Below are 16754 nucleotides of genomic sequence, written 5' to 3' on the forward strand. Positions count from 1 at the left end.
TTGGGGAATCATCATCATCCTGTGATTTAATGTAGTAATTCCCTATATTTTGCTACACACTAGCACATCCCTCGCAAAGGCAATAAGAGTTTATTATAAGCAAAGGCCTCCATTGGGAGAGATGCCCAAACTAGCCAGCAACTAGTCAGAACAAAGATGAAATATGAGAGAGAGAGAGAAAAGAAACAGGCAACGTAAGGAAGCAAGAGAACGAAGAAAGTCCTGCAGACATTATTGCAATTTCAAATCGACGGCCCTTGTGACACTTTGAAGGAACACAGCACAAGAGAGACAGGAATGCATGGATGTATAATACATAGTTGTTTCCTGAACAAATAGGTTTTAAAAGCTATGAGAAACAGATCTGGACAATACGTGATTCAGCAACCAGGACAGAGATACTGAGATCCTTATGTCAAGCAACTAAGTTGTGATTTCAATCTCCTCCGTTCTGGAAGTCGGAGCCAGTTATTACAGACAGACCATAATTACTTAGGACAAGGCAAACCAGGAAATTATGCGAGGTGAACTACAACCACTTAATAGACATCAATTGTTAAAGAAGTTTCCGTTGGAAAAAATACAGGCTTAGCCAAGGTTAACCAAGTAATCAAGACAAAATCATATTTAAAAAGTAGTACTAGTATGGCAATAGATATTTAACGTGTAGTTCAGAAATATTAACCACCTTTCTCTTGAAACGAAAGAGTCAAGTACTCCGTGCCTGGACTTGACAGATGAAGTGTAACCTAGGCTTGGGAAATCACTATTCGTGCATCGTGGCAAAGAAGTGTGGTGCGGTATCATCGTAAAAAACAGAAGGTGAATGTCGAGGCCTCCCCGCTGTCAGGCTTGCTGTTCATGCGCGGAAGCTGCCCAAAATAAATCCCTGCAGAGAGGTAAAGGCTAATATCTAAAACTTCTAGTGAAGTTTCTGGGCACCTGGCTTCCTTCCCAAAGGCAACAAAAAAGAGAGGTCTTTCAAAACAGCCCACAGCTCCTCATTAAAGAGGGCAGCCAGGGATGATCTCCCAAGGTCCCTTCCAGCCCTGATGTCTATGAAATACATTACTAATGAGGAATTGAGCCAGGTGAGATATTTCTGCTCAACACCTTCGTACGCAGACTTGCACAATGTACACTGACTGCTAGGTAATGCAGGATTCCTTCTACTTCCACTGTACTGACACTACAGTGCTAGGTCTAAACATTTCTCCTTGCCCCAGCGCTCCAGGCTGACATCTCTACACTTCACACGCACCCACAAAACCACACACGCAAAGCCCGGAGGAGGCAGGGAAGCAGCATGATCCACACATTACAGGCCTGGAAGCGGCACAGATATTAAACAACTTGTCCTGTGTAACGTGGAGGGCTAGAGCATTTAAGCTTGGCTACTTTAATTTAAAAGGTGGCTAGCTTTTTTGTACAAACATAAACAAATACAAACTGCACCCAAAATGGGTAAGTCCATGTTACACAGGTGTAACCCCTAGTGCCAATGCATTCAGACCAGCGTGAAGCACCTTCCCATTATGGCACCAGTTTAAAGTACCTTCAGTCCAGTAAACCTGTCCATACAGAAGAGTGGGGAGGCAGCTCTACAGCTATTTAACCATATCCCCAAAGTGACAACTTGTGTTTATACAAGCTTTCAAGGACAAGGTGAGCTTCCCTGTCTATCAGAGACACCAGCTTTTTGGCACAGCCTGGCTTGGGAAACAAATTATTCAACTTTAGGTTTCTTACTTGCAATATAAGAACTGAACTCTTGATGTTCAGACAGTAGCTTGGATAGGATCCAGACCTCTTGGTTTCCATTTCCAATTTTAAAAGATGTTTATAAGAAGTTTCTTCTGTACAAGTTTGGCTGCCTTCATAAAAACCCCATGACCCACAAGTCAACTTCACTGAGCACAGAAGAGCATCAAAAGCTACTGGACGCTGCACTACACAAATTAGTAGACTTCAGATATCATTACTGATTATCATTTAACTCCATTTTGTCCTGCTGGGGCAAAATCAGATTAAGCGCAACGTCTAGCTCTCCAATGATTTTCATAGAGGGACCGCTTGCAAAGACCTGGGCAGAGAGCAAAGCACGATCCACACCGTGCTGTTAGCATGGCTCAAAGTCAGCGCATACCTTCAGACTTCTGGAAACGGTCAGTGAATCCATCTGCAGGTAAAACGGGGATTGCAGTCCATCTGAAGAGGACACATCGCAAGTACAAGTTGACTGAAAACAAGCCAGCAGTCACTGCTGCTAAGCGGAGATTCCCCTCTTCTATACACACCGTTGTATTTGTCGCTGTAAAGAGCAAAGGTGGAAAGCCCAACCAAGAAAATGACTTGCCTCATCAGGACGCATTAAAGAACAAGTATTGAGGAACGGCAGCATGGAAGCTCTACAGCTTCCGATTAAAAGGGCTCTATTTGACTTTTATAAGATTTTTTTTTGGTTTTTAAAGAAAAGGTGATGACAGTAGTAGACTGCATTTGACTTCAAAAGGCCTTTTCCTGCCACGAGGAATCCCAGGACCCCGCAAGCCTGGCCTATCTCTGCTATTTAAACAGTTGACAAGAGCAACAAAGAACAGAGTACAAGTCTCAGAAACACACATAAGTAGGGAAAGACTCTGCCCTGCCTCTGCTTGCTTTGAGAACTGCGGTCTAATGAAGTGATAACAGTAGCATGCGCAAACCAGCAGTTCGCAATGGCTTCTTGCAACAGTCTAAGATTGTTCCTACCTTCTAATGCCTGACCCTATTAGGAACATCAGAAACATTTGACCATTTTTGTAAGCTTAAAACAACGGAAGGCAAGTAGGAAACTCCCCCATACAAGTTACCTAAACTGCAGGCTTGCCATTTGGAACCCATTCTGTGGTTATTTATCAGGAAGTCAGACACCTACAATGTAAACAGATAGCTGTTACCCTGCGCACATCAATCGCTTCAGCAGCAGTTTGCTGGACCAGTATTTCAAGCTGCAAGTCACCCAGATGAGATGGGCTGCTTTTTACTGGCAGAGCAGGATACTCAAAGCCACACACAGCTGGAGGCCCAACCTCTTTGCAAGCACCAGGACACAGTGCACTGGGACTGCAGGAATCAGGACTCATGGTAGAGGTGATTTCTTTTCTTAGACCAACTAAATTTTTGCAAAAATTCTTTATTTGCAAGGGGTATTTTGAACTCACTGACAAGAGGCACATGTAGTCTTGCTGCAACTACATGGGACAGCCATTCTGTTTAGTGGCAGGGCCGCTGCACTGCTAGTTGCACCAAATCTCTCACTAAGTTATTAATAGTGTTAGCAAAAGATTGGTGTCTCCTGTGCAGCAGCAGGCTGAGGACATGTCAGCAAGCCTCCCTTTGCAGTATAAATACATTCCCACAACTATCAATTCAATAAACCAAAGGAGGAAGCATCTTGAGAGGAGCTCAAGATTTGCGAATCTGTCCATGCTGCCAAAAAAAGTCACGATTAGCAAACTTATTTAGTCACTTCACTTCTTGACACTAGAAAAAAAAAAATTGAGCATACACGCTTAAAGATAGCAGGGAACACATTTGCCCCGGTATCTGTGCAGCAGATTGAGAGCTCAGGGGTACCCTGCTTTGATTTATAGCAAGGAAGATTAAAAAGCCAAATCCAAGATGAGGGGCTACAAAGTAAGGATTTCTCTGGCCAACGCAGTCACTATGTATTAAAGCATAATCAAATTTAAGCAAGCCTTTTCACAGATCTTATAAAATCTCTCCCCCCATTTCTGCTTCCTTGTTCTGAACAGGCTGGGCTACCAGGCACATTCAGGCCTGGACTAAACAATGGATTTGGAGGTGTCAGGCACCCCTCAAATTTGTGGGCATTCAACTGGAAACTCATCCTTCTAGAAATAGGGGCCAGATCCTAAAAGGTTCTGGGTAAAACTTCTGTGCACAAAGGAAACTGGGATCCTAAAAGCTGCTCAGCTTCCCCCAGGCATTTAAATGGCTCCCGCACCGCCCCTTTTGACCTTAAGATCCCTGCACAGGCCTGAAAAGGCCATTACAGCACATCTGTGCAAGCCCCTCCATTTTGAGAAGGCTTAGTGAGCAGAGGTGCTGAGTATGCCGGGCATGCTTCAGGATGAAGCCCCCTCAAAATACAGCGGTGCCTGCCATTGAAACAAGCAGGAAGGGGTGGTACCCCCCTGCTGCTCCCTACATTATAGCTTTGCAGCAAAAGCACACCCCCAGCCTGTGGCGGAGCCAAGGTAAATCCCGTGCTTGGACCTGGAGGGTTTTCAAGCCCAAGCACTCCAGAAGAGCACCCGACAGGCCAGTCTGCATGCAAGCCACCCCGAACTCCTAAGGAAGCTGGGCTACTGTGTTGAGGACATGCCTGGAGATTATATCCTGGAGGGAGCTGCCCCAGGGAGTCCTCACCCCCTACTCTGCTCCCACAAAGATCACAAGCACTCTTCTTCCCGCTTGGGACTTCGGCAGCGGTATCCAAGACTGTGATTCTCAACGAAGGTGCCAGGGCATCTCAAGATCCTTTTAGAGAGGGCCTCATCATATTAGGGGTGTTACGGTGTGCGGACACCTATGCACCATTTGCAAATATTAGTGGTGTTAGCAGTGCACCCTCCACAAGATGCACTGGATTTCTATCATCTCTGGGTTTGTCAGGAGTTTGACCCAGTGCAGGTCTTGCTGAGTTTGTTGCAACAGAAACGTAGTTCTGTTATTTTTCTATATAGCCAAGAAATGAAAGCAAGCTAAAAGCTGGCGTTTTGAGGGGTGCCTCAAGTCAACAAGTTTGAGAGCCGCTGCTCTAAGTCCTCATACCAGAACCTGCCTCTCCCCTTCAAATTCAAAGGGGAAAGCTGCAGAGAACTAGTCTTACTTTTGCTGCTGCCCGATGCAACAGCACTTCCACTGGGTCATTTGCAAAGGACAAAAATGTGTTTTACTCAACTTTATTGACACATCCACAACGCAGCCATTTACATTTCAGCATCAAGAAAGATTTCACTTCCTACAAAAAGTTTGGGCCTGAACCGTCTCCACCACGTGGATTCCTCAGAGAGATTCCACCTTCTAGGTTTCTGAAATAAATACCCCCGGTAAAACGATGCTTCCTAAGGTCTCCCACAAGACCCCGGCCACTCTGCGCACTTGCAACTGTTTTCATGCCCTTCCAAGTACTGACAAAAGCTACATTGTCAGCGATGAAGGTCCTGCGGTTTACAGATGGATACCGTGCAATTTTTCTCCTTCTAAACTAATCAAAATTGCATCGTGATCCACCCGACAACAGCAAAACAAAGCATAACCACCTGGGCAGCTTTAAGAGAGACCTGATGACAAGTCCTCCTTTCCTCCACAGGCCGGGACAAGTGCAATACTCTAAACATAGCTACAAGTAATGCAACAAATCCCCACCCATGGAGAAACCAGTGCAAAAGCCTTCAGTCATCTTCAGGTTTTTTGTTTGTTTGTTTTCTTTTTGTTTGTTTTTTTTTGGGGGGGGGGTATGCTCAGGGATTTATCACCCACAACTGATTCACCACCACCACAGTCAGTTTTGCATGGATTTGCACAGCACTGGATATACGCTGGGATGCAAACCTGCAAAACTGACTGTAAGCAGCACTGCTTTCTTCCAAGACACAGCCACTGGCCAATGATGCATTTTATCTGGCAGTACTGTAAGTGCCCACATTACAGTAGATCCAATACAAAAGCTACCTGCACTATGAGCACTTTGATACTGCTAGGACAAAAAAAAAGAAAAAACAAAAATAAAAAAAAATCAGCTCTCTGCCTTGAGCAAAGAGCCTTGGAAAGAGGGTTGGCCATGCCAGGGCCTAACTCCAGGCTGTTGCATGCACCTGCAAGACGAACATGATGCACCTCGTGCCAGAAGGAGCATTTAGGGCAGTAGATTCTAAGCTACTTCACTAACTGCACTAGATGCACCTTAACACAAGAAACATTTACAAAGCAGCAAAACAAGCTCAATTTTGGTTGCATCTGCACCAGATGACAAATCACTGATTGAATTGCCATGGTAATGCTAGAAGTGCTTATACTGCAGTAGATACCAAAACACTACCTGCACTGTAAGCACTTTTACACAACACAAGGCCCATCCACCAGAAAGAAGCTCTTTTACTTGAGGTCTTCTCCTTCCTACACATGGAACAGGCCACAGACACGTCTTGTTTCAAGACCAACGAACATACCTGCCAAAAAAACAAAAACACAACAACAACAAAACAGATTAATATATGCATAAAATAGTCCCAAATTCAGCATTTCAGTTATTTATAAAAGTTATTCATGACTACAAGATTCAGAGCAATTGGTTTTGTTATTCAGGTGCAGATTTGAGTTTAAGAAGTTCAGATCCATCAATTAAAACATAAAAAAAAGGCCAAATTATTTGGCCAGAATTTATTGTCATCAAAAGGAACAAAGGTCCTCATTTTGGGTTTGTCTGGTTTTTTTAGATTCAAGAGTGGTTAACAGAGAAAAGCACCCCCCAAAAAGGTGTTCGTCTGCTCTCCCACATGGCGAGGGGTGCACCAGTGAAGACACCCAACACTCAGGGAAACGCTGGATCGAATCTGACCGTTTCCCTCCCGCCACCAGCAATCGCTCCCTTTAATTCCCCCTGACCCCTGGGCTGGAGGAGCACCGGTTTTGCCCCCACCCCAGGATTGTGAAAAGTCCTGCCACGTGACCGCGTGCCTCGCTCTATCATTGTTAGAGGGAACTTGGAGGAACACATCTGCAGCTAATTACAATAGATGAGTGCTCCTCCGAAAAGTGGACCCTCTGCGAGACCCTCCATCAGGAACCCGGGCAAAAGCCATGTTGCCGATCCCGACCCCCCCCCCCCCCCCCCCCAGCTCCGGCATGCGTGAGAGGGGTCGATACCCCATGGCTTTCCCCGTGGCCTTTCAGTGCCACTTCAATGCCTGTCTAAATATTTATGGGTCACTTTCCTCCATTATGCAGAGGGGAAAGCAGCCCCTTCCTCCCCCATTTCCAGGGGGAGGCACAATCTCCCGCAAAACTGACCATCTGCTGCCGGGGGAGAAGGGGACGGGAGGGATTATTCAGCAGGACGCCCCCAATGCGGTCGCCCCCAACTTACTTGACAGCCCGGAACAAAAGGCTGCTGGTGCTGAGGGGCATCAAGGGGGGGGACCCCAGCCTACCTGCACCCCTGGAGCTGCTCCATGCTGCTGGCGGCACCGGTCCTGCCGCTGGTGCTGGGGGGATAGAAAATTAAGGGGAATCAGGGGCATTTCCTCCCCCCGCTGCTGCTGCACCCCGCGCCGGGCGGCCGCCCCCCCGCGCCCCCTTACCTGCGCAGGCCCCGGCGCACGTGGAGCCGCCGCCGCCCCGCCACGTGCGGCCGGCCCCGCCGAGCCCGGCCCGCCCGCCCGCGTGCTGCCGCGGCCGCCGTCGAGCAGGAGGCGGAGGGGGGGCGGAGGCGGAGGCGGCGATTAAAGAGAAAGGGCCGGGGCATTGTGGGAGCTGGAGTCCTCCATTCAAAGACCCCGAAAAACGCGCCAAACCCGCCCGGCACCGCGTGGCCGCGCGCGCCTCCCGCCTCAGGGGGGCCGCCATGTACAACCCGGGGGGGAGGGGGCCAACAAGGCTCAGGGGGAGCGGGGGGCGGCACCGCAATGCTTGAAGGAGTTGCGATGCAACGCGGGGGTTGGCACCCACAGCGCGGCCCCCCCCCCCGCGGACTACGCGCCCCGGCCTGCCCCGCGCCGCCCGCCCATGCGCAGCGCCGCGCACACACCGCCGTGCCCCGGCCAGGCCGCGGGTTGCAGTGTAAGGCCCCCCCGTCCCCGCGCGCCATGTGCTCGCCGCCGCCCCCGGCGCCTCCGCCTCGCCTCGCCTCGCCTCGGGGCCGGGGCCGGGGCCGGGGCCGGGGCCGGGCGCGGAGCCGCGTTACCTCAGGCCGGGCCGGGGGTTTACGAAAGTGGCGCGAAGACAATATCATGTGACCCCGCCCGGGGCGGCCCCTTCCCTGCGCCAACCAGCCCCGAGCGCCCCCCCCGCGGGGGGGGCACATCCGCTCCTCATTAGCATAATTAATTGTGTCCGGCCAATGGCAGCGCGCGCGGCCCGGGGGGTTTAAATCCCCCCGCAGAGCCGTGCACTGGCCTGGCACTTCTTACACACCCCCCTCACCTCTTACACACACACACGCACACCCCCCTTCCCCCCCTTTCGTTTTGTGTGGGGGAGAGATCTGCGTGTAACACACACGCGCACTGCCTGCAGCGTGCCTGACTCATGCAGGGGTTGTGGAAACAGGCGTGTATCACACATACACACGTGCTGCCTTCATTTTGTGCAGCAGGGGTGTGAGTCATGGGAGAGACACGTGTGTATCATGCATGCGCACCCTTTTGTGTGCCAGGGTGGCAAGTCACAGGAGAGACCTGCGTGTAACACACACACACACACACACACCCCTTCCTTTTGCCTGCCAGGGTTGTTAAGTCCTGGGAGAGAGAGACATGTATTGCCCACACATCCCTTTCATTTTGTGTAGCAGGGTTGTGAGTCAGGAGAGAGACCTACATGTAACACACACACACACACACCCCCCTTTCATTTTGTGTGCCAGTGTTGTAACTCATGGAAGCGATCTGCATGTAACACACACGCACACACACCACCTTCGTTCTGTGTGCCAGGGTAAAGTCATGGGAGATGCGCACACAAACACCCCTTTCATTTTGTGTAGTGGGGCTGCAAGTCACGAGAGAGACCTACATGTAAAACACGCACACACGCACTTCATTTTGTGTGCCAGGCTTGCAAATCACAGGAGAGACCTGCATGTAACACACACACACACACACCACCTTCACTTTGTCTGCCAGGGTTGTTAAGTCATGGGAGAGACACACATGTATCACACCCCCCCGCCTTTCATTTTGTGCAGCAGAGTTGCAAGTCGTGAGAGAGGCACGCATATAACACACACCCACTGCCCTCATTTTGTGTGCCAGGGTTGTCATGGGAGAGAGACATGCATGTATCTCTCTCACACACACACACACACACACACACAGTTTGTGAAGTGTGACCTCCCCCCTTCCCCCCGTGCTGCACCGACCACCTCTCTCGGGACTCGCACAACCTGGAGAACAAAGACCTTCCCGCAAAACAAGCGCTGGGAAGAGCAGAGCCAGCGACCCCCCCAAACCCTCGCGTCCTGCTGGGGCGAAAAGCCGTGCCCCTGCCCCGCCTGGCCGCCCCAGCCCCTGCCCCTCTGCAAACACGCCCGCACGCCCGCACCTTACGGGAGGCCATGAGAACAGTCATCTCCTATGTGGCTAATTGCTTTCCCAGTAATTAACACCTGAAATAGCCACAATGCAAAGCCCTGTGGGTTTATGGGCTGGGGGGCGAGAAGGAATCCCTTTCATCCTTTGCTGCGGGGTATTTGCCTGGGGACCCAGCACGTTCTCTGTGGTGCGGCTCGGACAAGTTGTCAGGAGGCTAAAACGCCGCCCCCAACCCCCAACTTTACAAGAATGATAAAAATGTGCTAATTGTGTCTTGCGAGAGGCAGTCCTTGAAAGAGGATTAGGTGTAATCACCTTTAAAAATATCAATAAATAATTAACAATTTCCCCTGTGAGCACAACCCTTCCCTTTAATTCAGAAATAATATTAGGTGCCTCATTTAACCCTAACCATTGGTATCTTAACTTAGAACAAAAAGGTCCCCATGGAAACCAGGGAGTAATCTATCAGTATTACGTGGGTTACACAACTAGAAAAGAGCTTTTGTTCAGCGTGTATTTACTACTGTTTAATTTCTTTTTTTGAAGTCCAGAGCCCAGGTCTTTCACATTTTAACGAAGACTTCTGCAGAGCTCAGCTGCTTCTCAGTGTGGGTGTGCGAGGCCTAAAACAAAGCCGCCGTGGCCGAGCCCTCCCCGAGCAGAATGGGAGGGCTCTCGAGAGGCACAAATATTTCAGATGCTATTTTGTCATTTGATCCAGAAACACAGCGGTTTGTGCCTCCCTTACAAATGGAAGGGCCCTCAAAACTTTTTATCCAGTGTTATATAGATGTGAACACTTCATTACTCTTTCACTTGGGATGGCAAATATTTGTCTAGCCAAAAACAACGGAGCAACACGGAGAATTTGGGGAGCTTTTTTTGGAATTAGCTACAATAAAAACCTAAACTTATTCTTGAGCATCTACCTTGGTAATTTAGGGGTCTATCACCCAAATACGCAAAAGCCATAATGCAGGACAGGAAAAGATTGCTAGTGTTCACGTGCTTTTAAAACTTAAATAGAGATCACAACGTTACCTGGAATGATTATAACTATATCGTTATTAAAATCTCCTGGTGGGTTCACATTAAATGTAGCACAGAAAGCGAAGGAACTCCATGCACATATTTCTTCTTAACTTACTCTCTTAAAGTAGTGTGTGGTCTATACTGTATATTAATATTTGAAAACTTTTTGTATGGGAATTTTCCTTGCACCATGTTCTTTTTTAAGTGACACGCAAAGAAGATAATTAATTTGCACAATAAATACTGAAAAAAACGGTAAGTATTTCTATTATCTGCCAGTTAAAAATGAATGTTGCTTTCAAGAAATAGGGAGGGTGGGGCGTGGAAGAATCCCACAGAAATGTGCTGCATATATTAGAGTCAATTCTTAGTGGTGTTTTTCTATCCTTCTGCTGACAATTTGGGGGATTTTAAAACAGAATACTAAGGCATTGCAAATCTGTCCAGTATTAAAAATGTTACAATCACAGGAAAAAAAACTGTGGTGGAAGGCTACTTAATAGAATGGTTTTGTTCCATCTAACTCAGATAGCTAAGGAAAAAAGTGGTGCCCTTTGAGGGTCTTTTCAAAAACCCGTGATTTATAGATCACGGCATTATTGTCAAAGAAGTGGCTTATTATCGCAGCAAAGCTGTAGTGGTCTGCACTAAGACAGGACTGATGAAAACAAAATGTTATCTATATGTACGTAGAGATGTGTCCCAGCAAGTTGCATTCTGTGAAAGCATAGATTAGATGTATTTTTGTTCCAGTACCAGATATGCAGAAAGCTGGGTTTGTGAACAAACTAGCTGTCCGCAGACACCCATGCTGAGAAGAAGAAAGGCCAATATTGCTTTTTTCTTTGCTGCTCTCTTTCTTCACGTTACAGATAATTTCCTCTTTTCTGCCTCATCTTGGTTACTGATTCATCGTCTAAATGCTGTGCTCAGAGCTCCCCTTCCACTGTGTCCTCCACTTCAGTTTCCTTCAGGAATTAGAGCCATTGTTTGACCTTGTTCCTGCTGAGGAGGATTCAGGGAAATGTGCTAAACTATGCAAATGCGTAAAAGAAAAGAAGAGAAAGCCAAGCACAACTTCGGTCACGGGGAGAATCTCTGGGAATCCAAAAAGCATCTTTCAAAACAAACTAGATATATCTATCTATCTATCTATGGAGAGATATAGAGATGTATATCTCTCTATATAGATATACATGTGTGTGTCAGCTTCTAGATGGAGAAACGGGGTTTCCGTAAGGATAACGGACTGTATCTCACTGTCTAAAACTCTACGAATATGTAAAAGTCACCGAAGGTTTGTACTAAAGTTGTTGGACTAAAACAGAAAAGCAACGACTACAAACACAGACTGGTTCACAGTCGCAGACTCCATTCTTTCCGTACTTTCAGAAGCATCTCGCCACTAATACCTAATTTTAAAAAATTCCTTGGGAGGTATTTCTTAACCACAACAAAGACTAAAGCATCGTCTTGATCGGGCTAAACCGGCAGGACGTTTGGTGGGAGCAGTCAGATGGGAGGCCGAGGCGCCAGGACGACCCCCCCAGCGCTTAATCAAGTTAAGCATGTGTATAAAAAGTCTTTGCATGAGCAAAGCCCATGAGAGTAACATGTTTGGACGCTTGTATCTTCTGGACACTTTGCTTATTCTTATGAATGAAGGATTACGTGTGATGTCATTTACTGCTCAGCTGGCCTTGTTTTCAAACAGCATTCAGCTGCAAACTGCTTCGAATCAAGAAACTTTCCATCACAAGGACCGTGTAAAAACAAATACCTTGGGTTGGCGTGAGGGGCAAGGGTTTTTGTGAGTGATATCTTTTACTGGAAGAACTGCATGGTTCGGGCAGATTTTGACAAAACCCACATTTTGGGTTTATTGTTCAAAGATTTCTGAGCAACTTACCATCTGTGAAGATATAAATATATATATTTATATAAAATAAATATATATATATTTATATAAATATATATATAAATATATAATATATAAAAAATACGTATATTTTAATCTCTCTGAAATATTTAAAGTTACATTTATATTTTTGCATTACCAATACAGACTTTATATTTGTGTTTGTCCTTTAATTACTAAGCTCTTCATTTTGCCTGGATGTTTTGTTCAGGTTATGTTCCTTTATTTTTAGACCAAATTATTCATTATAACACCAGTCGAGGAAAAATGTTATCTAGCTAACAAAAGTTACCCTCCATTTTTACAAAGTGAAGGTCACTAAAATCTCTAGCTACTAAATACATTTAATTCAAATGTAAAGTGTGCTCTATTTCCATTGAAAAAGAAAATATTTATAAATTCAATGTTTATAATATTGATTCCTTACACAAAGGAACACTTGCACATACCTGATGCTCCTTAAAAGATTTCCAAATATTAAACGTCTGAACTTATTTTTAACAGCTCTTTAGCAAATGTACTATGTATATGATCCTGAAAGCAACATTTACATGAGAAAAAAATTATTTTTTTTTCACTTCTTTTAATAACTTGGCAGGATTTTACATATTAAGATACCTGCAGCTTAGTTGTGTTGAGCTTTAGCCTATATTTCCAGTTGTTTTCTAGCAGTTTTTAATGACATTTTGCATACCTATTTAACAGAAATTGGGTTGCAATAGGGGTTGATTCTGCACAGGACTTAGTAGTTTGACTTGCTGACTTCATGGGAAGCTGAGGGTCTTCCCCCTCTGTATCGACTGGTTTCAAATCCTGCAAACATAACACACACGTGAGTAGTCTTGTTGAGAGGCTGCTACTCATGGAAGTAAATTGCTCACACACAAGTTCCTGTGTTTGCATGATGAAAGTTTGATTTGCTGTGTGACAACCAGTTCCGTGTGGCATTTGAATGGGCACATTTAATTTCCCTCAAACTTCTGTTAAGAAGTTGTCCGTCAAATGTATCTAATAATTTAATTATTTTTATTTTATGTCTAAATAATATGTAATAGTTTATTACACATTTATTTCCCAAAAGCATTCTTTTTACTATATGTTTTCCTTCTTTGTAACAACAGACAGCATTTCTTCAGCTCCAGAAACTAATTCTCATTTCATGGATTTTATTTATCATGGTTGACAGACACGATATCTGTTTGTCTTTAGATTCGGTATAGATGTATAGGTGCCAGCCCAAAGATTCTGTAAAAATGTGTTGTGAAGTTAGAAAATAACATTAATTCTGATGCAAACTGGTAAATAAATTAGTCACTCCAACTTTTAATGCAACATGAATTATTTAAACGACCGCTACATAAACTAGCAAGCCATGAAACACTATCTCTGGTAGCAGTAACACTTTCCATAAAAGTGAACTGCTATATAAATGCAAACTAGATCAAGGCGCTCATAACTTTACACAATGAGAAGCCCCATTGTCTGCTTGGCTTCATGTGTTCGCAGGGCCACTGAGCGTATGCCTTAATCCTACAAAGACTTCTGTGTTGGTCCCAATCCTTCAAAGACTTCCACACGTGTTTTAACTTTTACAGTTAGGAAGGCAGAAAAATATGGGACTACTCACAGTGCATCAAGTTAAGTGAATGCGTTGATAGGGAAGATATTAGGCTCTCACACACAAAAATGACATTTGAAACAGTAAACCCCTATTTGGCTATTGGTTACACACAACATTAAGAAATTGGTGGTAAATTGGGGAGACACCACTTGAAGATATCAAATGGCAATTGCAGTGTACAAGTAGACATGATTTTTTCCCCCTAACCTGCAATTGGTATTGTTAATATTTGCTAAAGGGAAAGGGATCAGTAGGGAGCTGATCCAATATTTGCTCTGGAGAGTCTCCTCCAGCAGGGATGCTCCAAGGAGACGGACAGATACAGGAGTTACTGGTATTTACTTGATTTAGGTTGAAATTTGACAGCATGGCATATGAACAGTATAACTGTGTTTCCATTTATTTTTTGCAGTTTGAGGTGAAACCTTATACATCTCAATTAAGCCAGCAATTTAACAAGCTGAAAAATAAGTAACTCCACTGGAAATAAACTCGGAAAGAAATCATAATCTTTAGAAATATGCCGTATTTGGATGAATATGCTGCTTCAGAACACTTAGATATATGAACAAACAAGTAAAAGAAGGCAACTTTTATTTAATTCTGCCAAGCAGGCTACAACAAAACGTGTTGCATTGCCAAATATCTCTGCTTCAGAACACCTAGATGGATGAGCCATCAAGTAAAAAAGGCCGTTTTTATTTAATTCTTCCGGCAAGGCTACAACAAAGCATGTTGCATAGCCTGCCGGTCACTGAAAACAAACTTGGGTTCATATATTGACATCAAAAGGAATCTGCTTTATTGCTGAACAAGGTGTAGCATTGTGCAGGACTGGTAGAAAGAGCCAAAAATAGGTGTTACACTCTCTAATGGATTTCATACAATTGCAAAATGCTGTAATTTATTTTCTTTCTTGTACAAAAACAATAGGAACACTGTACACTCTAGATGTATAAAGAGCCCTCCGATTATTATACAGCAAGCATAAGCAACATTCCCCATTGATTCAGACCTCCATTTGGGTTACGTGCGTCACCTGAAACAGGCAAGAAGCTGTCCCGAGCAGGCGTCCCTGGTTGGATCATACAGAAGGCACAGTATTTCCCAGGCCTTGTTTCTGTGTCAGACAGCAGAGTCCCACCTGCAAGAACTCGGGTGATCTCCTGGGCAGAGAGGTGGTTGCATTTCTTATGAGTAGCTGCAAAGTCATCTGCACAAGTATTCACCAGATTGTACAGAGCTGCACCTGCACGGGAGGTACTTCACCCCATGCAAAAGGAGCAGAGCAGTGGAAAGCAACCCTAAGGGCTCCATATTAAGCTGTACGCTCTCTGGGCATCCCACGGAGAGTTTCATAACAGATTAGCCCCCAGGTCTGTCTAAATTACACTGCAGGCTTCTCCAGCCCACAGAGAAGCACAGCATGAAAAGGGTGCAAAAATGGCTTAAAACTGCCTTTGATTATTCCTGCTAGGCTTAAAGGCGCAGCATAGAAACTCATCTCCAGCCTTCAAAAAATGCTGTTTTCCAGAAGTGCTCTGGTTTCCTCACCAAGAAGAAGATGCAGTGACATGGCTTACCACCTTCTGCAATTAAAGAGTGATCTCACCTTTGAGGCACTCTGCAAAGCTCACATGATAACACATCTATGAACTTTACAAAATTAAGCAAAACGCTTCTCCGAGCTTACTAAACAATGAACTTTCTTTGAATAATAAAATCCACCTATCCAGCTCATCCTGGGAACAAAAAGATGATCTAGACCAGGGGCGGGCAATTATTTTGGGCAGAGGGCTGCATACTGAGTTTTGGCAAGCCATCAAGGGCTGCATGGCAGGCAGCCAGGGGCAGATAAATATTATTTTTCAAAAATTTTGAGGGGCCCTGCAGGCCGGACAGAATGGCTTGGCGAGCCGCATCTGGCCCCCAGGCCGCATTGTGCCCACCCCTGGTCTAGCGAGAGAGAGAGATGGAAATTGACCTCCCAAAATTCAGACTGATCGTCTTCGAGGAAATTATTACCTTCCTCTGCTTTTGCTTTTTCTAAATGTAATTACCCAGTCTCTAAAGTAGGATGAAATTATTCTGCCTCTAGAAGATGTCTCAACAAATATGCACTTCAGAGGGTGGGCTTCTTCCTCCATCCACAGCATCTAATGAAGTGAGCTCCAGCCTGCACAAGCTTGTGCTATAAATATTTAGGCACACGCTTTGGTTAGTCTAAAACGTGCAAATCTGCCTTGCCTTCTCCCTCCTGCCAGATTGATAAATTGGCTTCTGCCCCGAAGCTGCAAGCAGGTACCATAAAGTACACCAACCCCTATGCCACATTCATTTATTTCTTATTAAATATCAAAGGAGAAAACAAAAATCTAGGGTATAATCTTGGTGCTGGCAGGATTCCCAGAAAGCTGGAGCATGCTGGAGTCCGAGAGAAGTTGAAGGTGAGTTTAACCTCCAACCTGTGAACAAGCTGTAGGGCTGTAGGCAGCCTCTCTGTTGCTGCCAGTTCAGCCTGCGGATCCAAGCCCTGGATCGGTCTAAGGTTAGATCCAGCAGTCACCCCTCCTTCTGGTTGATGCCAATCACTGTTCAGGATTGACGCAAAATACTCCTCAACATTCAAGAATAAAAGATCTTCCATAATAGACTGGCAATTTTGTCACCTTCCTGCACCACCCCATCCCAGGACATCAGCTATACAAACCGCCTGGGGCAGTCTGAATTTCACCCAGATTGTATCAATGATTCCAAAGCAAATACCGGCGCAGTACAATCTTGTTGCTTGAGCAGATCAGACGGAGTGTGTTTATTTGGATGAAAAGGTAGCTTTTAACGTTTAGCAACCAAGGAGCAG

This window comes from Crocodylus siamensis, chromosome 8, assembly GCF_052110815.1.
Source record: "Crocodylus siamensis isolate JL-2025a chromosome 8, ASM5211081v1, whole genome shotgun sequence".
NCBI classification, from domain to species: domain Eukaryota; kingdom Metazoa; phylum Chordata; order Crocodylia; family Crocodylidae; genus Crocodylus; species Crocodylus siamensis.